Raw genomic sequence first — 27,516 nt, forward strand, 5'->3', positions numbered from 1 at the left:
TCCTGCTATATATTTTTAATGTGACACATAATTGTGAAGACTTTGATGTACAAAAAGGCATCCCTGGAATCTTCCGCTTCAGGCTCGGTCCCACACACCCTCACAGTGAGAATCCCCTCCCCAATCACAATACAGGATGGTTATCAGATAGTAGGAACGCGTGTGGTGTGACGGATCTCATCGGGTGGGGGCCTTGATCTACTGTAACTCCTTTGAAGAGGGGTGATTCTTTACAGTTGAGGCCATAAACTACATCCGCAGGGCTAGGTGATAGCCTGAGACCGGCCTGGACAATCAGACACAAAGGAAGAGGAATGTCAGAGGGTGCGGTAGTGAATAGGGTGAAAGGGTGGTGTCAGGCGGGCACAGGGTGTGATTCTCATGGATGTGCAGCGCAGATGGGGGGAGGTTTATGGCCCATGCATAAGACAGAGAGCGGGGGTGACCAGTGCGTGGGGGAGATGCTTGCGAGGGTGGGGAGCCATGCTGAGGATCGGCGGCGTGCAGAGAGTGGGTCTGGTCAAGGCATCTAAAATGGCTGCCGTGCACGACAAAAGTGTGCCATTGGAAAAAAAGCAAGATGGCGCAGACAATGTTTATCAATACGGATTAATTTATAACAATTATTTTCCACAATATATTAACTCGCAGTGTCAAAATGGCGGTCAACACTTCCTGATTTCCTTCGAATCGAACGTTAACAGACGTCACGCAGCAAAAAAAAAAAAAACGCTCACGCGCAGCCGCTGGAAGACAAGTATCAACATATATGAGCATCCTCAGTCACCCTCAGAAAACATAGGGGGTCAGGATACGTCTCCCGTACCCCCTTATACCCATTTCTCCCATTGTTTTTCCTCCATCTTGTAATTTAATTAAATCGAAACACAAAATGGCGAATTCCCGTTTCGCGTCCCGGTTCACTACCCGGTTCGCGAACCGGAAAGCGCTTACCCTGCAAAAAAACACATTTTTTTTATTTGCCCCACGGGACCCTTTAATAACCCCAACATCATTCCTAGGGGGTCAAGAAGGGTCTACCTTGCCCCCTTTCATTAAATTCCCCCTTCGTTTTTCTCCTCCTCTTGTCTCTCGATCCTACCGAGAAGATGGCGGCCGCTCCGGACTGTTTAGAATGTTGACAGACACCGGAGAGCCAATCAGCTTCGCTACGCAAAGTTCCGTTACGCGAAAAGTTCGCGAACCGGAGCGCTATCCGGGACGCTGTCACAGATATATCTGTTTTTTAAAACGTTAAGTTCTCAAAATCCACTGGAGCACATATATTGAGACCCAGCAAAGGCACATCGGGCTAACAGTCCCTACAATTTTGCCAAGTTTCGTGCAAATCCATTCAGCCGTTCAAGCTAAAAGTGAGGCCAAACGCCCTATGGAAAACTCAATGTTAAAAACGCGTTTTGGGACCCCCCTTTTTTCTCGGCCCCCCCTTGACGAAACCCCCCCAAATTTTCAGGGGCTGCTCAGAAACAAAATGTGCCATTTTCCTGAAAATTTCAGCCGATTCCGTCCACAAACGCCAAAGTTATTAGACATAGAATTTTCAAAAGTAGAGAAAAAATCCTAACTATATATACCTACTGGCGACCGCCAGTAGGTAATATATATATATATATATATATATATATATATATATATATATATATATATATATATATATATATATAAATTCCAACTCCAGTTTCCAAATCAGAAATGGACACCGACACAGGGGCACGATTAATACTTCGATCCATGTTTAATGATTACGCTGTTACTCATTTCGGCATTCCCTGCCTTGTTCACAAAACAAACGTCAGTAACAGTCAACCATTAAAATAGCAGAGCTACCGGTGACATGTTGCTCTCTTCACATAGGCATAGAAAACAGACTCAATGTCTCAATCCCATTTTAAAGCGGTTTAGAATCTCATAATTCCTCACGACTGCAACAAATATTAAAACATTATTTAAAACCATCAGGGCTTGTTTTCCATTCCTGGCAAACATGATTATAATTCTGATTCATTATCAATCACTTGTTTCCATTGCAATTTTGGGAATCACAGTAACATAAATGCTTCTTTCACTGCCTCCCTGGGCATAGAAATGTGCAAGTGCATAAACAATCCTCATTACAAAGTCTGAGAGGTAAGTTCTACCACTACTCCCGCCTTCACGGGTTAAATACTGTCACAAAAACTGACTGCATCCTTGATAATGAATGTAGCGTGCTAGACATTTAGAGCATCACCAGCAATAAGGTGCCACCCTCTAAAGAAACCCCTCCGCATGCGAGTGTGAAATACAGAGTGGTAAAGCTAGTTTCAACGTCATTGATACGAGTACCTAAAATTGAGGATTTTGCGAGTTACCATAAAACATAATAAAGTCATCTGACAGCACGAGGCTTTGAACACTCAAGATCCAATGCATACCAGATCGACAATATTCCGGATCTCACAAAGTTGTTGTGTCTGTTTTTATATGTGTCTATTCTTACAGAATCCTTCATCGTTTGGACATCCTGAAGGCCTCAAAGGAAAAACTGTGAGTTTGTTCACTACGTCCCCCACAGGTCAGGGTGCGCCTTAGCGTGCGCATACCGCCGTGGAGGGTCGGTCCTGGCGAATGCTTCACCAAATTGCATATCTGAAGAAGAAACATGTTGACCATCCTTTGCACTTAGTTTAACTTGGATGTGCCTGGTCAATATAGCCAGCTAACAAACATTCGCATCACCGGCTTTTAATGATACCAGGTTTTCCACCATTAAAATTATATTGGGAATAAACCAAGGCATCTTTTAATTGCATTGTTTCACTGTTGCACTCGTATCACATCACAAATACCTGCTCTGCTGTAATTCAGGTGTCGTAGCACTCCAGGGAAGCATTCGGCCTCTCTGATGGGAATCCAATGATGAAGCATGTCACCAACTAGGTTGGTGAGTGAGGATTCTTTTAAACAAGAGTGCAATGAGCAAAAAGAGGCAAAAGAAAGGTCTGAAGTGAGCAGAAAAAACTGAAAATTCACAGAAAATTAGCAGAACCCACTCAGGCACCTATTCACAGACCAACTCAGACAATCTCACAGCCACTCACAGACCCTTTCACTCATGCAAACACTTACTCACAAACTCTGATATGTACACCCACTCAGACACAGTCAGACACTCATGCACCCACTTACAGAATCACTCATACTCTCTCTCAGCCACTCACATATCTACTCAGAGACTCACCCACTGGCTCACAGTTCCTCGCATAGACTCACACACTGACTCGCACACCCACTCAGACACTCATATACCCACTTACAGCCACACTCATACTTTCTCACACGTACTCGGATACTCACAAACTCCCTGAGACACTCATGCTCTCACTCACACACTCAGGGGCATATGTACAAGCCCCTATCACCACCACAACGTCACCTCTATTGACTTTTTGGTGGCAATAGGGGCTGCGCCTTATGTACAAGGGATTGTTAAGCCACTTCATGTGGACAGTGGGTGTTACTGTGGGCATTCCACCACAACACCCATACATTTTGATGCTGCCACCTATGTACATGGGTGGCGTACATAGGAGGCAGTGCCAAAATTAAGACCAGGTAAAAACTGGTGTTAAAATGGCAAAACGAAGAGAAATGCATTGTTTTTCCTTGTTTTTGCTTTTTCCATGTGTGCTGCCTTTTCCTGCACACATGGAAAATTAAAATGCCATTGTTTGTTTATGTGTAGGAAAGTGTCCCTTCCTGCACATAAACAAACTTTTAGAAAAATGCAATGTTGTCAGTTTCATGTGTGCTGCATGAAGCAGCACGAATGAAAGTGACAGGATGGTATTTCTAGGATTTTTTATGTGCAAGAAGGGACTCCTTCCTACACATAAATAATCCTCCCCTACACATAGACACCCTTGCACTATGGTGCAAGGGTACCTGCGTTGGCACTAAATTGCTAAACTTAACATCATCACATGGGGAAACGCAAGGCTGTACCACATTCTTGTAATTATGGTGCAGTCTTGCATTTCAGAAGTGGAGGAGAGAGGTATTAAGCCAGGAAGGCTAACGCCTCTTTCCTCCACTTCATTGTCCATATGGCCTGTAGTGTCAAAGGTTAGTGGTTACAGTTAAGAAATAACAAATGTAAAACTTACACCTGTATGAGTGGACGTATGAAAGGTTGAAAAGATTGAATTGTAGAGTAGGTCTGTATGTGAGAGGTTCTCTTGATGATGTCATCAGTGATGTCATTTTAGATGTCATAAGTGATGTCACTGGCCATGTCACAAGTGATGTAATATGTGAAGTCTTAAGCAGTGCATTGCAGGGGAGAAATGCACTGACCAACTATGACCCTGATCCTATCTATAGCATCCCTGTAACCTTTGGTAATTTCTGTGAAATAAAAAAAAACATATATATATATATAGATAGATGGATAGATAGATAGATATAGATAGATATATACACATAGAAACAATTCAATTCTAATAAGTCTATTTGAAGCCTTTTTGATTGAAAACACATGGGGTATTTCAAGATGCAATGTCAAATAAGACACTGGCCTTAAACAAATGTGAAACACAGTTACATGTTTGTTGTAATGTAACTGACAATTTCATTAAAATCAATTAATGAAAATGTTTTCTGAAATTACTTATCATTTATTATTTCTTATTTTCTTGATTTTTATCATTGCAAATTGAAAACATAATTTTACGAATTGCAAAATGAGAGCATGATCAAAACTAGGCCTGGGCGGCAAATCCTGTTCCGCTCGCAGAATTTGGGTAATTTCGTGTTCCGCAGAGAACGCGGAATTGCCAAAAATTCTGCGACCCGCAACTTCGCGGAATGTTTTGCTTGTTTGCGATTCCAAAATACATGTTCGCGAGATATTTCTCTTAGAGCATGCAAACAGCATTAGCGGACAGGAAAAAAGCATTGCGAACAAGCAGAACAAGTAATTGCACATGTTCGCGGAACTTTTGCGTGCTCGCAGAGATTTTTTACTGTTTCGGGGAGCTTTGCGTAGCGCGACTACGCAAATTCCACCCACCCCTAATCAAAACCCAAATAGGAGTCTGTTTTCTCGTGCTGACAATTAATTAAATGTGTCCTACATTCCTGAAAGTGTGTTTTCTATGTTTATTTCTGTTTGGATGCATTGAAAAGGAAGCACGTCCAGGTTTTGAAATGACTTTGACAAAAACCGTTCAGGTTGAAACGCGTCAGTCAATAACTTAATTTTTCTTTGGAAAAACCCTGAGTACGGCTTTTCCTTTTGTAGCGACGTAAGGAATTCTTTGTTCTTTGGGGTGTATATATATCAATGACACTCCCATTTACTCACCTATACAGTTATATACACACCACCTCGCTTATTCATATAGGTACTAACACATACTTACTCTCTTGTACAATCACTGATACAAACACACACTCATCTATACAGCCACTCTCACAAGAACTCACTCTCACATATATAGTCATTTATATACTCTAATACTCACATATACTGCCTTTCACATATGTAGTTATTCAGATATGTACCACTGAGACATCCATTTGCTCACCAACACAGCCATATACACACTCACCCACACTAACAAAGACTGCTGCTGCCTTAATCAAGGAATACCTTTACTTCTTGCGGAACCCGCTGCGCGGGTCCCGCATCGCCAGAGCTGCCTACATCGGATCTTGGAACCGGCGTTGGGTGACTGAAAGGGCTGCAGGGCTGCGAGTGCCGGGAACCGGGACTCAATCTCCCAGGAGTCCCGGCAACCCCGAGGCCGACTCACACCTGGCCCGCTCTCCCTGACAGCCCCGCCCCACCCTTACTACGTTAAAAACTTTGCTTGCTGTTCGGCGTGTGGGACACTAACAGAGACTGCTGCTGCCTTAATCAAGGAATACCTTTACTTCTCGCGGAACCCGCTGCGCGGGTCCCGCATCGCCAGAGCTGCCTACATCGGATCTTGGAACCGTCGTTGGGTGACTGAAAGGGCTGCAGGGCTGCGAGCGCCGGGAACCAGGACTCAATCTCCCAGGAGTCCCGGCAACCCCGAGGCCGACTCACACCTGGCCCGCTCTCCCTGACTGCCCCGCCCCACCCTTACTTCTACGACGTCACTTACATAAGTAATAGAGAACCCGGCTGCGCGGGAGCGCGCGGGAGCGCCCGGGGCTAAGCCCGGGCAAAGGGCGGGCCGTTTGAGGCCGTTCGAGGACTGGCGAGACTGGACTGGGCCACCCCCTTTTTATTTCTATTTCTATTTTGATCTTTCCTTCTGTTCCACTTCGCTACTCCCTAAGCATTAATGAAGGGGTGAGGGCGAGTCGTGAGAGATGTAGCTTGCCTAATATTGTGGATCTATCTGTGTCCCAGCTTGCAGACTCACAGCTAAGCACAGACTTAGAGAGAACACCTGAATTATTACCTCAAACCCCTATACAAATGACTTCTCAGGAAAGAATCCAGGCAAGGGGAAGGAGGGGGGGCGCGATAAGCAAGAGAAAGAATGATCAAAAAACCCTACCTCTTACATGATGGATCATATTTCAAGTGCCCCACAAGATCCACCCCCTAGTGCTGAACACTTAGTAGTTCCTACACTGATACATCATAGTGAGCTTGAAACCCGCACCCCCATTAATCTGGTTTCCCCTACCCTTTTACCTATTAATAAGGGACCATGTGATGGTGATAATCTACAACTGTTAAATAAGATAGCTGAGCTATTTAAACAATCTCTGTTACCAGTAGAACAAAGGTTAACACAGTTGGAGAATCAGATATCTAAGCTGGTTAAACTCCAACAACATAACCAATTAGCAGGGGTCCAAAAAACAGGGGGCAACAATCACAAAAAACAACCTCCTACAAAGCCTGTAAATGCCCCTCCTAAACCAGCAATCGCCCAAAAAAATGTACCCCAAGCTGTAACACCTACTTTGCCGACTACCATGAGCACACAGAATCCAACTACCAAGGTACCTTCTACTTTATCACAGGGAAATCCCCAGCCACCAATTACACCTGCATCAAACTTATTGGCAACTAACAAGACTATAAATAAAACAACATCTAAAACACTGGTGCCTCAACCCTCGGCCCCTAATCCCCCGGCCCCTAAAGCTAACAGAAACATCTCTAGAGGTTCCGGTGAGGCCAGACTTCCAGTCGATCTGCCACCTGAGGCTTCACCGTACGTAGTGGTCATGACTGGTGTCCCAGAGTTAGCGGACCACAATGCGGAATCTGGCTGGTCCCTGAAAAACAAGGCACAACATTGGTTACAGACTAATCGTCCCATCCCTCCAACTTGGCATGCTAGGATCTTGTCAGTACGTAGGACATTATGGGTGGGTAAAGCCAGAAAAACGATTCCTGGGGATTGCATCGTGATTACCTTTCAAGACACCGTATAGCAGTTAATATCTGCTCTTGGGAAGACACGAATGCAAACGGAGGCATCAGTGTTAAACCACTCTCTTTCTTTTATCCTTTAAGACAATCGAATGGCTTTTTTCAGGACTATGATCCTCCATGGGCTCTACCAGCCCCCCGACAGGTTGATTTTTCTAATACTGGACATCATGGGGGTCCCAGATATTGCGAGCAAGATAATGCTTGGCATCTAGTGGGACCACGTTACCAGGGTGGAGGTTGGGAAGAATGGAGGCCTCACTTGCAGAGGACGGTACATAGAGAACCGCCCCGTGGGGAACCGTGGTATAATATCCCGCTGACAAACAGATACAGTGGACTTGAGATGGTCGATTGACCATCAACTGAAACTGTACCTATTAATTTTAACTCACCCCACTCCACTCCCAAAACAAATATCCCCCCGTTACCCATACAAGTAGTAGCAGTAAAAGACGACATACTACCAATACCCATCCTCTTTTGGAACGTAGCGGGTCTGCGTATCAAGATTGAGGATGGGACGGCTCAAAACTTCTTAGAACCTTATAAAATAATCTGTCTTCAGGAGTCATGGTCCACAACAGAGCTTCATTTATTAGGATACAAAACATTTTTTACCCCAGCTGTGCGTAGCATAATAGGCAGGCCCAAAGGGGGGCTAATAACGTACATAGCGAATACTTTAAAGCACCTAAAAGTGTCCATTGTCCATTCTGATCCTAACTGCCAGATTCTTTCTCTTTCCTTTGTGAATAAGGAGACCATTCTTTTGACCAACTTCTATAATAATTTAGAGGAAGGTCAATTTATGACTCTTCTTGGGAATGTATATGAGAAATTAAGTCAAGTTTATCAGTGGAAAGGTAGACATGGGGCAACTCACTTATTATGGGGAGGGGATTTCAACCTTCATCCGTGCCCACTGGCGAATCTACACTGCTGTGGGATTGTAGATGAATTCGAGGCCCCATTAGTGCATTTTACTCATAGCAAGGCGGGGAATTACGTAAATAATGTGCTCTCCGACTTGGACCTGCAAATCGCTAATCGTCCAAGTCCGGATTTAAATTCCCTTAAGCCGACCTACGTGGGCAGAGGTCACCAAACGACAGTCGATTATATCTTTCTGTCTCCTGGATTGTTAGATATAGCCAAAGATTTCCAGGTTATTGATAATTCACTGAGTGACCACTCTGCACTGAGGATGCACCTCTATTTACCTGAGCATAAGCCCCAAAATACAGAAATAGCAAATACTCTTGCCCAGAATAACCTATAGAGTTAGGCAAACAGAATGGTTATACTATAAAATGGGAAAAAATTAACCCCAGTAAAATCACAAAAAAATTGGTAGAGCTGGCTTATCCTAACATAATTAAATGCTTGGACCTCTCAGTATATCACGAAGAAGTCCTAAATAATTTAAAAAAAATTCTAGAGAAAATTAAGGAACTACTCTCGTCCAAATCAAGGTCCAAGTATTCCGACAAGAAAGGGTGGTTCAATCATAATTGTACTACAGCCCTTATCAAATTAAAACTCGCCCTACACAATAAACCTAGGGACACGGGACAGATCCAACTTCTCAGACGCCAATCTATCGGGGAACGCAAGCTAAGAACCAAAGAACTGAAACAGAAACTCTGGGAAGATCTGCACAAGAGTGCTGTTTCAAAAAATAGCGAGGCCTTCTGGCGAACGGTGAGAGCTCCATATCTTACTGATAACAACATCCCCAAGATTGAAGTTGCCATAGATGAGGCAACATGGGTGGCTCATTTTTCCAATATCTTTAAAAATAATTCAAGTACAGATGGCCCCGACAACACGCTTCCTAAAGTTCAATACCCAATCTTACTCCCCTTTGATATACCCGACCTGTTAGTGGCTTTGGAAACAAGCAAAACGGGGAAAGCCCCGGGTCCTGATGGGGTCCCAGTGGACTTTTTTAAACACAATTTGGACCTCTGGGCACCCATTCTTCACCGCCAGGATGTGAAATGCTATCGCCCCATCTCATTGCTGGATTCACTCGGTAAGGTCGTGGGGAGAGTAATTCTAGAGCGACTTCAGCAGTGGGGTGAGGAGAGAGGCATTATTTCCGACCTCCAATTCGGTTTCCGAGAGGGGTTCGGAACGGTAGAGCAGGCCCTCAACCTTAGTCTGATAGTGGGCAAATACATGCAGGCTAAGGAGAACATGATATATAAGGTCTACGTAGACCTGTCCGCAGCTTTTGACTGCGTTTCGCACTCAAAACTGTGGACGGTCTTAAGCCAAATGGGAGTGGAACCTCCCCTCTTGGATTTTTTGAGGGAGCTCTATTCAGGAGCGTCGGCCAGATTACGCTTTGGTCTGAACGGCGAGTTGACAGCACCGTTTGGAGTAGAGCGTGGAGTCAGGCAAGGATGCGTCCTGGCCCCCTTCCTTTTCTCACTTTACACCAACGGCTTGGAGAAAAGGATGCTGAGGGGGGCCCAGGACCTCCCACGTATAAAACAGCGCCTGATTACCGCTCTGCTTTACGCGGATGACGCTGTCATTCTCGCGCGTACACCGCGTGAGCTCCAGAAATCCCTGAATAGATACACCACCTTTATGGGTGGTCTGGACCTACAGGTAAATGTCAAAAAGACGTTTGTCATGATTTCAGGTACTGGGAAAAAAGGAGTAAAAAAGATCTATCTCGACAACCAAAAACTCGAGGTCACCAGCCAGTACCCGTATCTTGGTATCATGATAGACGAACAATTGACATGGAAGCCAGCAGTAGAGACAAGATGCCATCTTTTCAAAAGATCAATAGCAGCTCTGATGAGTTTCTCTCGGAGATTGGGGAAAAGGGCTCCAGTGGAATTAATGAAAATTTACAGCGCCAAATGTCAGGCCATCGCGATGTATGGAGCTGGAGTCTGGGCCTGGGACACACGGATACCAGCTCCATTCAGGTGGCAGAAAACGCTTTCCTAATATTCCTTTTAGCTACTCCAAGAGGCACCTCAACCTACGCCTCCCATTTAGAACTAGGAATTCCTTACATAGAGGACTTGCTCAAAATTCAACCATTGATGCTGTGGCGACGCATTTGGACATCTGTCAAAAATGCGCTGACCCAGTCCATTGTAGCGGATACAATGGCCCTCGACAAGTCTTCAAAAGTAAGATGGCTCTGCTATATAAGACATTTTCTTAAAGACCTTGGCCTTGAGAAATACTATCTTCAACCAGAGTCCATAGTTGACCTCCCTAAGAGCATTAAAACAACAAGCCCTCTGTCATTTAGAGACTCTGAGATTGGCATCTGAATCACTAAAACCTTCGGTCATCCATGCAAACATGGTTCAAACAACGTATGGCATTCATCCCTATTTGTTTGTTTGTTTGTAAAGCTTTATTTCGATATAAAAACATATCATAAAAGCAACACCTTACATCAATAAAAAGTAGTTCAACAACACTCAATAAAAAAAAATGACCTACAGAATCAACAAGGAGAATTAAAAAACAATCATTGGTTAGGAAGGGGCGAGACCGGGGAAGAAGACATTACTGGATCAACAACTTTTTTGCAGTTCTTATACGCCAAGCCCACCCTAGGAATTTTGCCATACAGCAGGCAAAAAAGGGTCTTGGATCCATGCGCAATATACGTAAGGCTTCCAAATGTGATCTCGTTCCCAGGCTCCTGCATAGGGGCTTCAACCACCTCCTTCTAGGCACCGCATAAGCGTTGCACTCGAACAGCAAATGTGCAACGGACTCGACCCTAGAGTCACAGAAGGGGCAATATGGTACAGTTTGTAAGGGTGGTTTCCAGGTGGAGGTGAACTGACCTAAGGGGTGTACCCCCACCCTGAATTTGATGTACAGTGATCTGTCGCCTGAGTTGTGGATTATATCCAAATAGGGTTCCCTGTAAGGGAGGTCCTTAACTAACAAAAACTAGGCAACAGATTTACAATGGTTTGAATTGCACATTCTCTCGTTGTCCACCCATGACCAATAGGCCTTCTTTAACAGTTGTTTTGAAGGTGCTGTTTTGTTGACCCAAGCATCTCCTAAACCCAGCTTATAGAGGAGCCCCTTAACCTCCCTAAGCCAGGTAACCTTATAACAACCCTGAAGGGACAGAAGATCATTTAGGGCATCTGCATAGCTGCGGAGTTCGGGGACATTCCATATTCTGGACCATAATAAAAGGGGGCGTAGTTTGGCTTGCTCACGGATTGGGCGAGTGCCTGCATCTAGCAAAAGGGGGATTGTGGGGGTACTGTGGGGTAGCCTCATAAGATCTTTGTGAAAGTTATTTTCGAGGCAGGCCAAGGTGTCAACTCTCTGTATGCCCCACAGTTCTGCGCCGTACAATGCTGCGCTCACTACCCTTGCCCTATAAATGTCTAGGAGAGCCCCAATTGGTTTTATGGATGAGGCACGCTGTTCTTTAAGCAGGGCACCAGCGACCCTCTTATGAGTCAGAAACACCTTTTCATCCCTATTTAACACTGCAGGTGACAACATACGAGAGAATGCTGATGACAAGATTCAGGTTGGATACATTTTTTAGATTGGTTGCGTTCCCTGTGAAAAATGGATGGGATTTAAGTCTTCCCCCATGCCCCTGTGATGGGAAATCAAACCAGTCCAATTTACATGTTATCATGTTTTGCAAATTTCACCATCCACATAGGAAAATCTGGCTACTCCCCACACTGAGGAGTTGGGGCCTTAGACAATGCAGGCCGGCTTTCCTTAGACTTCAAATGCTTGAATCTGAATCTGTCTGTTATTTTGTTCTTAACTTTCTAAAATGCACCATGAAGCATAGGCAAAACCTATAAAAAGTATCTTGTAATTTGATTACGATGAAATGAAATGCTTGAAAATTGTCCTTTTCCTTTTTTAAATATTGTTCCTGTATGAACTTCTTTGAACTTATCTTTTTTAAATTTGTGTACTTGTGTAAAAAGATGAAAATTGTATCTTTTAATGTTTCTTTTATGGTTTTTCTATGTGAAAAAGCCGAATAAAGAAGTTTATATATATAATATCAATGACACTCCCATTTACTCACCTATACAGTTATATACACACCACCTCCTTATTCATACAGGTACTAACACATACTTACTCTCTTGTAAAATCACTGATACAAACACACACTCATCCATACAGCCACTCTCACAAGAACTCACTCTCACATATATAGTCATTTATATACTCTAATACTCACATATACTGCCTTTCACATATGTAGTTATTCAGATATGTACCACTGAGACATCCATTTGCTCACCAACACAGCCATATACACACTCACCCACCCATAAAGCCCTTCACAGATGCACTCTTGAACCCAGACACCCAGTGAATCACCCACTCACACATCTATGCACAGAGTCGCACACCCCCCACTCACCCACACAGATACTCAGGCACCCATAGAGACACTCAGACAACCAATCAACAACCCATATAGACACTCATGTAGCTGCTCACCAACCCATGCAGCCCCTTACACACCAACTGACAGACTAATACAGACAGTCACAGTTTAGTTCCTAACCCATGCATCCAGTAAGACACGATAAATCACTCACTTATACAGTCAGGCACGCACCTACAAAATCATCCATTCAGACACTTATGCACCCACTCATTCTGCAATACACCTTGGCACATATATATATATATATATATATATATATATATATATATATATATATAAAACGTATTTAAACATCACAGAAACACACAGTCACTGGATGATGTCATCAGTGATGTCACTTGAGATGTCATCAGTGATGTCACTGACCATGTCATGAATGATGTAATATGTGACATCATCAGCAGTGCGTTGCGGGGGTGGGAGTTAAATATAACACCTAAATTTCTCTGGTTTTGTAGGAGTCAAATGTCTAACTAACTATAATGTCCCTGAAACCTGTGGTTTTTTCAGAAAATTTCTACGGTGTTTTAAATGCCAATTTCTAACTGTAATGTCCCTGAAACCTATGTTGTTTTCAGGGAATTTCAAAGTTTTTTAAATGATAATTTCTAACTATAACATCCCTGAAACCTATGTTCTTTTTCAGTGAATTTCAAAGGTTTTTTAAATGCTAATTTCTAACTATAACGTTCCTCAAACCTATGTTTTTTCAGTAAATATCAAAGTTCTATTATGCTATTCATCATAAAATTCTTTTCAAAGTTTACCACTACGTACAATAAAAGAAACCAAAAAAATATTACGCAATGCATTGTATTACACATATTAGACTGTTACTTTGTTAATACTACACATTTTCCTTTTTTTGCTGTTCTCAGATTTCACTTAACTTCACTATACACAGTGATGTCAATGGAGTAGCATCATGAAACAGCAAGGAAAAAAAACAATCAACTAGATTGCTGGAAAAATAATAATCAGCGTACAACATTATTTGTAATAGCTGTACCTATATGTGTTCATCCTCACAATGAATGAATTACATCCTTCTACTACAGGATGTCTTTCATTTATCTCAAGAACTTTTTCAAAATATACACTCATTTACATCTCCTACAATGTACAGAACAAAAATACAAACTATTTGCATTTCAACGCAATTTTTCCAAATGCAAAACCAATAAGCACAAATACTAGTCCCATCACGATTTATAATTAGTAATTGTTTCCAGTGCTCTCTACTATCTGTTCACATCTTCCCAATAGGCCGAATATTGTATTCAAAACTTTGGTTTGCAAAACATCCAATATGAATTTGTTAAATCATGTTTGCGTCTTCTCAATAGGCTGAACGATGTATTCAAAACATTGGCTTAACCCCTCGATGCTCATGACGGAACGGTTCCGTCATGAGCATCGGTTGACCTGTGCTCATGACGGAACTGTTCCCCTCATGACCACACCCATTAACATTGGGGCTCAGCACCAGGGATAAATCTGGGCAGCAGCCAAGGTGTTAAAAAATATCAAATATGAATTTGGTAATTCGTAAGAGAATCTGGGTTTTATTTCCAAGTGTGCATCATTGCAATGTGTTAATCCTTTATTACACTTTAAATACACAGTATAGTGTCCAGATGTTGTAGAAGGTCCATCATGGACAATATTAGCCACTGTTGTAAAGGTTCTTCCAGAAATAGATATTTGACTGGCAACTAATATTTTTATTTGGTTTCCAGTTTTCTTCCATTTGTTCTACAACGTTGTAGCATTAAAATCAGATATTTTCCATATCTTTCTCTGTGTAATGTAGATAACATCTCTGATTTGCAATGAGAACATGTCATCTCATGATTGGGTGATTTTACTAATTTGTTAAAAGCTACAGATTTGCAGTCCGGTATTGTTAAGTATATTAATCGTTCTGTGTCGACTTCAGTGCTTGAAGTTAAGGAGCACTGTTCACATTTATGATCCCATTTGTAACTTAGTCTAAATATGTTTTCAATCTGTATTCCTTCATCTTCTAACATTCCAAGCATAAGCATTAGAAATTCTTGTGCATCTTGTTGTATATTAAGACTGAAGGTCAAAGAACTAATACATATATCCAAGAGATGGCGAATACCAGAAGCAGTATGGATTTTACTTCTGTCAGTTATCAATTGTTGAAATAATAATAATAATAATAATAACAATAATATAATAATATCGCCATTTGTAGAGCGCAAACAGCTACCTCAGCAGAGGTGTCCCAGTGCTGAAATACATAATGTAGTGCAGAACAAAATTTTTTTTTCTTGATTTCCTATGATTTGAAGATGAAGATATTGTAGATAAAATGCAACATTCAGAACTACATTAGCTTTACAGTTTATACCTGAACTATTTTCCAATTGGTATCCCACAACGTCATCAACACTTTCCATTTTCTGTCTCTTTACAGCCTTTCCTTTCCCTTCAATGTTTTATTTTTTTCATCCACACTTGATTTTTTAACATATTTTTGTTTTGAAAACACAACATGTTTCTCATAAATGGGATATTCACCTAAATTTGGTGTATAAAGTCTTCTTAAACGATTATATTCTCTTACACAATTTACATCAGCACTAATCCTGTTGCCATTGGATTCAATCAAATACAAACCAGACAATGTTCTTACTCGAGATAATACAACATATGCCATTCCCTCTTTTAGCACAATACTTCCAATGTTTACAAAGCACTGTCTATACTTAAACCTTGAGATTTATGAATAGTTACTGCAAATGGTAAAGACAAAGGAAACTGTTTTCTGCGAACATACAGGTTTTTTACAAGCAAAAAACGTACAGCACAATACCCAATCTGGTTTACCTCTGTAATCTGATCAAATTTTATTTTCAAGAATTCTATTCCATCTCTGTTCTGATACTTTACAAATCAACAACTTTCTCCATTGCTCCACTTACTAAAACGTCTTCTACATTCAAATTACGCTGCAAAATAACCCTACAGTTTATACATACATCTAAAGTTTTTTTAAAGCCTGCAGTTTTAGATACAGACTTTTCCAAAGAGTGCAGTTTTGTCTGTAGTTTCCCTGAAAGAAGAATGGCCACACCCTGGTGCTCAATTTTACCAATAGCTTCAATGTGAGCTAATTCTTGTTTTTCCAATTTCAGAAGCTCTTACTTAAATGTGCAACACTCTTGCCGTGTAGGCATTATGCAAACTATAGACTTTTTTTCTCCAATCTTCTTGTACAGTACTTCAGTACTTCAGCTGCTGTGTTTTCAGTTGCAAACAAGTTCCTTAGTAGCCCACTTTCTAAAGCTTGTTTACCATGTTTCATTATAACACCAATTCTTATGTCTTTGAGGATATTTCCATAATCTTCACCACTAGCTTGTCACATATTCTGTATAAGTTCTTTATATTCAAAATGTAACTACATGTTCAAATTTCCAATACTTCCCAAAGATTTCCTAGTGTCTTCATGCAAATGTGTTTTATAAACTGGTTGTCGTTTTACTTGAGTTAGTTGTCGTAGATCTCTAAATACAATTAAATGTTTTCCTCCAAATAGAACATCGTAATCTGTTTTAAAAACCTGTTGTATGCACAGGCGAGCATTAAGTTTGAGACCATGCTCACCTCATCAATGATTAAAAGTTGTATTTTCTTCAGCACTCTTGACACTTCATAACAAGCATCTCCAGACAGCTTCTGATTAAGCATGGGCGAAATTTGCGAATTCGCGTTCCGTGAACACAGGCACACATGGTCACTGGAGACACATCTTCTGGCCCTTTACGCAGTTACAGTGTAGTAAAAGCACTATATGGCAGATTTACAAGCCGCTTGCGCCTCTTTTGCGCCGCAGTTGCGTTACGTTTGTGTATTAACATTGTGTCGCATCTGAGAGATGTGTCACGTTGAAAAGCCCTGCACCTTCAGGAGGCGTTCCGGCGCAGGGGAGGGCATTCCTGCGCAGGAACGCCTCCTAAAAGTGGCTGAGTGAAATCTACAAGATTTCACTCTGTCACTTTTAGGCCAATGCTGCGTCAAAACCCTGCGCCTGCTTGAAGCAGTCGCAAGGCTTGACGCAGCATTGGGGAGATAGGGCCCCCCAGAGGATTGCTGGAGCTGCATCGCGCTTGCGACGCAGCTCCAGCAATGCGTTGCTTTTACGGCACAGATGCGTGACGCATCTGTGCCATTTTTGCCACATGGTGCGCCACATTGTAAATGCGGTGCACCATGGGTGGCGGAGCTGGGACGCACAATAACTGGCGCATCCCTGGGGATGCGCCAGTTATTGTAAATCTGCCCCTATACATTTAGCCAACGAGGGAGCACTTACTGATTAGACAGTAGAAAGTACTCCAGTTGAGTAGAGGTATTGCACAAAAAGGTGGCATCTTCGTGGACAAACACGCAGGGCAGGATTCATTATGCCCCCTGTTAGACTCGTTTTTTCTGCCCTTCTGCCCTCTGTTAGACTCGTTTTTCCCTTGTTTTTCTAACCCTTCTTCCCCCTGTTAGACTCGTTTTTTGTGCCCTTCTGCCCTCTGTTAGACTCATTTTTCCCTTGTTTTTCTGCCCTTCGGCCTCTGTTAGACTCGTTTTTTGTGCCCACTCTGCCCTCTGTTATTCGCTTGTTTTTGTGCCCTTCTGCCCTCTGTTAGACTAATTTTTTGTGCCCTTATGCCCTCTGTTAGACTCGTTTTTGTGCCTTTCTGCCCCCTGTTAGACTCGTTTTTTGTGCCCTTCTGCCCTCTGTTAGACTCATTTTTCCCTTGTTTTTCTGCCCTTCTGTCCTCTGTTAGACTGTTCTTTGCCCTTCTGCCCTCTGTAGACTCGTTTTCCCTAGTTTTTCTGCCCTTCTTCCCTTTGTTAGACTGCTTTTTGTGCCTTTCTGCCCACTGCATCACCACATCATCACTCAGCGCTACCCCAGCATCACTCAGCACCACCATATTATCACTCATCACCACCACATTATCACTCAGCACCACCACAGCACCACTCAGCACCACCACAGCATCACTCAGAACCACCACAGCATCACTCAGCACCACCACAGCACCACTCAGCACCACCACAGCACCACTCAGTGCCACCACATCATCACTCAGCACCACCACAGCATCACTCAGCACCACCACATTATCACTCAGCACCACCACAGCACCACTCAGCACCACCACAGCATCACTCAGCATCACCACAGCATCATTCAGCACCACTCAGCAACACCACGGCACCACTCAGCACCACCACAGCACCACTCAGCGCCACCACAGTATCACTTAGCGCCACCACAGCATCACTCAGCGCCACCACATTATCACTCAGCACCACCACAGCACCACTCAGCACCACCACAGCATCACTCAGCACCACCACAGCATCACTCAGCACCACCACAGCACCACTCAGCGCACCACAGCATAACACAGCACCACCACAGCATCACTCAGCACCATCACATTATCACTCAGCACCACCACAGCACCACTCAGCACCACCACAGCATCACTCGGCACCACCACAGCACCCCTCAGCACCACCCCAGCATCACTCAGCACCCTCCCAGTATCACTCAGCACCACCACAGCACCACTCAGCACTACCACAGCACCACTCAGTGCCACCACAGCATCACTCAGCACCACCACAGCATCACTCAGCACCACCACATTATCACTCAGCACCACCACAGCACCACTCAGCACCACCACAGCATCACCCAGCACCACCACAGCACCACTCAGCGCCACCACAGCATCACTCAGCACCACCACAGCATCACTCAGCACCACCACAGCATCACTCAGCAGTACCACAGCATCACTCAGCGCCACCACAGCATCACTCAGCACCACAACATTATCACTCAGCACCACCACAGCATCACTCAGCACCACTACAGCATCACTCAGCACCACCACAGCACCAATCAGCACCACCACAGCACCACTCAGCGCCACCACAGCATCACTCAGCACCTCCACAGCATCACTCAGCACCACTACATTATCACTCAGCACCACCACAGCACCACTCAGCACCACCACAGCATTACACAGCACCACCACTGCATCACTCAGCACCACCACAGCACCACTCAGCACCACCCCAGCATAACTCAGCACCATCCCAGTATCACTCAGCACCACCACAGCACCACTCAGCATCACCACAGCACCACTCAGCACCACCACAGCAACATTCAGCGCCACCCCAGCATCAATCTATTCAACTATTCAACAACAACTGGTTCAAATATGGTTTCTCAATGTTTCAAGCTTTATTACAAATGTCACAAAAATATGTTAATATTTCACTTCTGTTCTCGGATTTTCATCACAATAAAATACACTGAACATAATCTTCACAAAATTTATTTACAAAAGTTTAAGCTATTGCCATTATAAATTAAAATCACTTTTATTTAAGCATTAATTAGTTAAAAAAATTAAAAGCCATTGTAATTTGTAATATCAATACATCTAAGTCACGTAAATACAAAACATGTTGCATTACAAATGCTATAGGTGTCACATTTGCGAAAGTTATAACTATTGGCATTGTAAATGACAAAGCTAGTAATTTAGCTATTTTTAAAACCAACACATTAATAAAAAAAATTGTCATTTACAAAACCAATAGCTCAAACTTTCCTAATGCGAGACCTATTTCATTGCAAATGCTTGTTTTTATATCTGTCAGTGCTTCCTGTTGAGGTTTAATTTTCGTGACAGGCGCCTCATTGCCTACTTGTAACTATTCTCTGACCCTGCTTCAAGGGTCAGAGCAGGGTCAGAGAATAGTTGCAAGTAGGCAACGAGGAGCCAGGAAGCACTTACAGGCTTACAGCAGCAGGTGCCCAAGTTGAACTTAATTTCTTTGTAACCCTTTTGTAAATGGTTACAAATAATTAGCTTCAACTTTTGCACTTGCTGCTGTAATCCTGTAAGTGCTTGGCTGAAAATTCGCCCCCACTTATTTGCGGATTTTACCGCGATTTCGCGAGATTCGCGGATCGCGAAATCGCAGGAAATCCGCAAATTCCGCAATCGGAACGAATTTTCAGCCCATGCTTACTTCTGATATTCCAATTTATTATCATGTTCAACTAGTAGCATAAGTAATCTATGTAAAGTAATTCCTTTAATATTGTGCGCTGCTAATCCAGTCGGAGCTGCTACAACACAAGATAAATGTGAATCTGTAGTTTTTTGGTAGATAACTGGTCAAAACCTTAATTAAAAAACTTTTACCTGTTCCAGCTTGACCACTGTTGTACATAAGAATCAGTTTAAATGATGAACATACACATTCTATTTTTTCATGCAACAAACCATGTTGTATCTGTTGCTTCACTTGTACATATATTTCTTTCTGTTCAATATTTAGTTGTTCTTCAAAGTTTTCCAACGTACTATTGTCCTGTTGTGCTTGTTTCATTTCGATTTCTACTTCATTTATGGCTATTGCTGCGTCATTATCCATTATTCCTTGTCCTAGTGGGTCTTGACTAGGTGGACCAGAACTTTGACTTTCTTGAGGACTGTTGGTAGCTATTTCAGCTGCAATAGCCTTTTTTTGTTCAGTTTCATCATTTAACATTTGTAGATATGTAGGGAAAATAGTACATGCAATGCTATCTTTATATGCATTAAAAGAATCTTCAAAGCAGTTGAAATCTCCAAGTAATTCAGTTTTGGTATGCCTGGCTTGAACAGTTGCAGAAGTGCTACATAGGAATATTCTCTCTTATCTGGAGTTTCACAACTGAGTTTTCAGTGGTTCACAAAATTTCCTTTGGCATGTTTTACTAAACAACTGTCACATCCAATTACTGCATATTTTCCTTGTTTTATATTTGGAGTAATATTTCTTTTAAAGTTGTAATGTTGAAGTATTTCATACAGACATAGCTCTTCTAGATATGTTCTCCTTATGGGTCTGTATGTATCCAACATATTAGTTTTAAGAATTTCTATACTTTCTGATTCATTTACTGCTCAGTATTCAACTTCTTCTAATGTTTGTAACACTCTATTTTGAGTGCAGGCAAGACCTAAACTTACCCAAATGATTCCTTGTGACTTTGAATATAAACTGGAAGAGCACAAGTGATCCGAACATTCATAGGATCCAATTTCTCTGTGGGAAATAATTTTCAAGCTATAGCTGTACAATCTTTTGCTAAGCCTCTTCTCTTCTGAAATTTCTTCCCACATTTCTTTAATCTCTGTCTTTTCGGATTTCGTTATATAAGATGTAACATATCGTGCAACGGCAATTGAGTTATCTGCAAAATATTAAATGTCCATGTTTCCATTCCACATTTTCAAAATAAACGGATTGTAGTCATTAATATACTTTGACAGTTCTGTTCTTTTTAAGTTGTACGTACTCTTTGGAGATTTCTGAGTTATTATATGCCTTACAGCAGACAAAAAAGAATTTACTCTTCCTTTAGAAATTTCTGGACGTGGGAATCCAAAGCGACACTTGGTATAACATTTACCTTTAGACGTGAATTTTCGTTGAAAGTACTTTCCACAATGGTGACTTTGGAAATGTAATACTTGTTGTCTCAAGCTTCTTACTCCTCCTTCTCTTGGAATGTCACATGTAACATACTGTTGGATGAAAGACAATACTGTTTCATCAGTATCCATTCCAAATTTCGGAGCATTCCTTATCCATAATAGCATTTGTATATGTGGAGCACCTCTCGCTTGATACTCCTTTTGCCCCAAAAAATCAATAACTTCTCCAAGAGGACAAATATTTTTATTGCAGATAAAAGACATCATAGTTTGAAAGGGATGATTAAAATACCCGCACACATTTACAGGATCCAATGAACACAGTTCTCCAGCTTTCTTCATTTCAATATTTTTTATATTGGAATTTGCTTCTCATGGAAATTCAAGTAAATCTTCCATGCATACTCAGCACAGCTAGGTATTACAAACCATGTTGGTGTACCTGAGTTCTTAACATACACTTAAGTTCACCATGACGACAAAATCAATACTCATTGGTTCCACATTGACATGCCTTCAAATTAATTAACTGTGCTTCTAAATATACATCTGTTTGTTCAACTTTCTCCAGGAATTCTGTGGCTGAAAGAAGTGATTGATGAACTCCTGTTTTAAGTATATGGTGCACTGCATATGAAAGAGAAGACAAACCACTTTCAAACAAAAGGTGAAATATATATGGAATGCACTGTGAAATCCAGGATATTCTGAGTATAATCTTGTTGAGCGATATTCTGAAGCTGGAATCCGTACAGGTCGTTCATCAAATCGTCCACCTTGTCCAGAGGGGAACAGCTGTGGGAAACAACAAGCTTCTAAGCTTTTCTCCCATGCACTCATTGGAGTTTCTTTTGCTTCTTTCATTTGAAATAACTAAATGCTGTTTCCTATTACTTCTTTTGAATCTAGAGGACATATTGTATAATGTTCATAAATCTCTTCACTCCTATACTTGTCCACTTTCTCTATTTCACCACTTAATATATCTGATTCATCTTCTAAACACATTACCTGTTCATCAACATTTACAGTTTTATAATGAATATTATTCTCTACAAGATATAACATAGCCTTTTGAACTTTATTTACATCTACATACTCGTGCCATATTTTCTGACTCTTTGTTGGTACACCATTTACTAAAATAACTACTGTCTCATTTTCCTCTCTGTCTCCCCCAACAGTTTCAATATTTTTCTTAAAATCTAAAGATAAGTACACAACTCTTCCTTTCAGACCTCTTTGTAAATCTGCTGGTGGCAGTTTACCTGTTTTAGGCTCCATACGAATTATGGCTTGAAATGGGTGAACAGATTGAATAAGAACTGACTCATATGTATTCAAATCTATCAGTTCCTCAGGAATAGCTACTAAATCTAGGTTTTTATGTATTCCTCTAGCTGGCATTTTGTTCTCTTCTAATTTGTTGTAACAATATTTGCAAATACATTGCTCAGTACCCAACTCAATCTACCTACCACAAACAAGTAAGCTCCAAACTGCTGCCACCTATCATTGTTCTCCTTTTTACTTTTTAAATATAAATTAACATTCCTAGTTTGATTTTTATAATGAGTACGTCAACAACAAATACAAACATCATTTGGTTTTTCTGAACACACTGTCTTAAACGTCATAATTTTTTCTACAAACTTATCAGTGCTATTCTCTTTTCCATGTTCTTCAACATCTACACTTGTCAAGCTTTCACTTTCTGTACACTGCTGTTCTGAACCACAAAAATGAAACTCAATTTCATCACAAATTTGTTCTACATCTGATAAACAACCGTGTAAAAGGGCGGTGTTCAGTTCACTTAAACATAATGCTGGAGTTTTTACATAGTACACTTTCCATACAAACTTCCGCAATCCTGAATGGTGTACTGCTAACATTCTTAAGTGATGAAAAGTACTTTTACACACTTTTCTTGAAAGACAAGCCAGAGAATGTCCGTCCTTTTTAGTATATTGTCTTACCTTACATGGATCTAGTCCTTGTAACAACCTAATCTTCTGTTTAACACTTTTCTGTGCACATTCTCTTAAAAAATGTCGCATTATGTCAATAGATTCCTGTCGAATACTACAAATACTACTACAATCCTACTTATATACAAGGAGCTTTGGTGCGATTTCCTTGCACTTCTTCAGCCATTAATTGTTCTACACTCCTAACAACTATTTCTTCTTTTGCAATAGGACAACCATCAGAAAATTCGTAACAGCGACCTCCATTGTCAACTTGAAAGTCCAATGTAGACTGTTGAAAATATTTTCTTTATTAAAAAAATGCTCACTAGTAGAAGTGTGTTTCCGTTCACTACTGAAACATTTACAAAAGTTACTCCTATTCACAAGTCTTTTTCTTTTGATTTTGTCTCTCAGAAACTTTATTGTTTTGTACAATGATTTCATTCTCTTTCAAATTAAAATAAATTATTTTCCTTTCAAATTAAAAGCAGTATCCACTAAAGTTTCAATCTGTTGTTTCTGCCGATATGCTAGTAATCGTCTTTAATACTTCTTATAATTTTTCAATAAATTCTGAATTACTCTACTTCAAAAGAGTCATTGTCTAATCTGTTGAAATTGTTTTTGTCTTCATGCAACATATGTTGTTTTCCCCAAAACTATTTTTTTAACCATTGGAACTGTCATTCTCCTTCTCCTTAGAAGAAAAACTCTTCTTTTTCCTTTCATTCCTATTCTCTTCATGTAATTTCTCCACAACTGTTGTAAGAAATGATTTAGTGCTCATACCTAAACAAACGTTATCCTTAGTAACATTCTCATTTGTTTGTACCACACTTTTCTGAGTTTTCTTTAAGCAGATCTGTTTTTTTGTTTCCTACTCTTTTCATCTTTCCTTGGCATCGTGAATGTCTGATCCAAACAAAAAAAATCCTGATAAACAAACAATAGTCTCAATAGTTTCATACATCTATTCAATATCTTAAAATAAGTACATATAATTACTAATTTTAGCTACCAAACATTATTTAAATTACTATTTTCTTGATTTCAAATATCAAAACACTACTCATTCTACTTACAAATATATAGTGCGTACCTCAACAATTCCTTCGTAAACACTCATACAAAGCACCATAATCACTAATTCCTTTGCCACCATTTCTCTTACCTCATTTGCCTTTTGCTTCTTTACTACTGAGCAACTACTAACAATCTTCGGCCTACCCAAATGCAAAACATGAACCCTTTACATGTTACAGTTTAAAGTCACACCATTTTACTAAAGGATGCATGCATCTCCCTGTGCCTTTTCCTAGTGCCATCATACTTAACACACACATACAAATATATCTATACTTGTGTTTTATAGCTATTGGTTCTTCCCATATATACCTTGTGTGAAAGTACATCTTGAAGCATACACATACCTTAGCAGAGTTAAACTGTTAAGAGGAATCATCTAACAATGTAAATTGGGGGACATGTAAGTTGCAACTGTGTGCAACTTTTTTGTATAACATAGAAGTCAATTACAACTTTCTCTGTGCTCATCACATGCCCCCAGCACCCAGTCAGGCTCAACGCAGTTGGGCCTCTATTACCTTCCTTTTACAAATGAAGGGAAGGAACCGTTAGAGAGCGGAAGGAAGGAGGGGGAGCTCAAGGGACATGTCATTCCCAGTCTCTCGATCTCCGCCCCTGTGATTTACACACCTTCACCATAAGCAAGAAGCCTGACAAATACCTTAATTTGTATTCATGTGTGCTTCACCAGCGTGAGCAAACCTGTGCACTAAGTGTGCATGCAACATTTTATTTTTTTCTTCACCCTGAAGTTAATAAAGCATATTCCTGTTAAAGGCCCCCCCACCCTATATTTCCCTACAAGGTTCAATGTGCAGCAGCCATTCCTTTTACATTTCCTTGGCTGATTTTGGACTCCAATTCATCCCGGTACCTTACTCACAACACCATGTAGTCCTTGCAACATAACACACTGCACTCGTGTAGCATTGAAACCAATTACGACGTTCTCTGTACTCTACAGATGCCACCAATAGGCCAGTTAAGGTCTAAATACTTTTTTTTTTACTGTCGATGGAAGTCTGTTACTTTCTTTTTAAAAAGAGGAGAGGGAGGAACTGCTGGGGGCGAGAAAATTGGGGGAGGAGGAGTCTAGGAACGTGTCATTCTCTAACTCTTGATCTGCCAGCCCTCTAATATACGCACATTCAGCACAGAGACAGAGCCTCACAATAACCTTCACTTATATTGTTCACATGTACTTCACCAGTGTATGAAATTCGTATACAAAATGTGCATGGAAGATTTCCATTTCTTTTCTATCTCTCATTCATTAAACATATCTCTTGTAAAGAAGCCACTTCACTCCTGTATTTTCCAACAAGGTACACATGTGGCCATTCTTCTTATGTTGACCAGGCCACGTTTAGATCTTATATCAACCCTGTTCCTCACTCACAACACTATGCAGTCCTCCCAACATCAGAAACTGCATTGCTCATTTCACAAAGACACATAAATAATACAGCCCACTTCAACTATACCTTCCCAAAAACTCATATGAGCTACCTTAATCACTAATCCCTTTCCCAGCATGTCTTTCACCTCATTCCTCGTTTGCATCTTCACTACTCAGCAACTACTTTCCATGTCACACTTGAAAATCTCACCATATTACTAAAAGCATGCATGCTTCTCTCTGTTCCTTTTCCTACTGGTATCATACTTAAAGGAAACATACAAATGGATATATACTTGTGTTTTATAAGTATGGCATATTCTAATACATAACACGTATGAAAATGCATGTAGAACCATAGACATACCTCAGCAAAGCCAAAATGTTAATACAAACACTAGAGCAATATACAATAGGCCACTATGTAACTTGCAACAGTGTTTCAGGGCGCTTGGGGGTGCAAAACCAAGATGTGGTGGCATGATCTTATATTTATCCTCCTTTACTCTACACTATTCCAGTTTTTAAAGCCTGCCGCTTGTTCTTTGGCTTGATTCACGCCTCCGGTGCAAGAACCAGCGATCTCCGACCTCAGCAAATGCCCTTCTGATTGTGTTCAGGAGAACGTGCTATGGAGGTGGTGACGCGTAAGGAGATCCTCTTGGCCGCTGCAGCTTCACAAGACCCTGGGTTCCCACGTGGTGACAAGGCCCCGGCAGACATCCGTTATGCCCTCACCTGCTCTACCAGATCTTCCGCAAAGCAAATGATGTCGATTGGACGCTGGCATATTGCTTCCACTACACGTGCCATTAGAACCTCCAATGATTGCAACGATGTGAGCGTGGACACTGGATAACCCCCTCACCATTGAGCACCAGCGGATCCTCTCCTTTGACTGACATCTGCATCCGACAGGCTAGTGGTCCCCCACCCCGCAACACCAACTACACCCTCCACTAGAGGTGATCGGCAGCGGGTGGGCCTCTAGTATACCCTCCACACTCATCTACAACCCTCTGGCTTACTCCACACATTTCCCGCTCGGGCAGGGGTCCTGAAGTGTGCTCCTCTGCTCCTCCTGCCAAGCCCCCAGTGACCTGCTCTGGGCCCTATAGTGAGGTGTCACTTGCTGTTTTTCCCAGGGGCTCACCTTTGCCTTCAAAGTTGGTGCCACAAACCGGGTTGAAATAATTTCCGCTGATCGCCGACAAAGAAATTGAACGGCACACAACTGAGCCGTTTCTCCTGCACAGACCCCTACACTATCTTGGCCTACATGCCACTCCTTCAAGCAGAGGCTGCCACAGGCTGAGATTTCACAGGTAGTTATATCCCTAGAGCGATGTGAACGTGGACATTGCCACCCGTGTCATTTTGCATCTGCGGAATATCCCCTTCATCTGGCATTCATGGCAGGGTTGTTGGCAGTCTGCCATTCCTAGACCCAGCACCAAGCCACGATTTCCGGTAAGCGGTGGCGGTCGAAACTCTACTATAGTGACTCACAATACATACCACAGCTTCTTCTCAACCCGCCGCCATACTCCAGATGTCTTCCGCGTTATAAGGCACCTCAAGAACGCGTTGCTGCTCCTCTTTGCCAACCTCCA

Source organism: Lissotriton vulgaris, chromosome 8, assembly GCF_964263255.1.
Source record: "Lissotriton vulgaris chromosome 8, aLisVul1.2, whole genome shotgun sequence".
NCBI lineage: Eukaryota > Metazoa > Chordata > Amphibia > Caudata > Salamandridae > Lissotriton > Lissotriton vulgaris.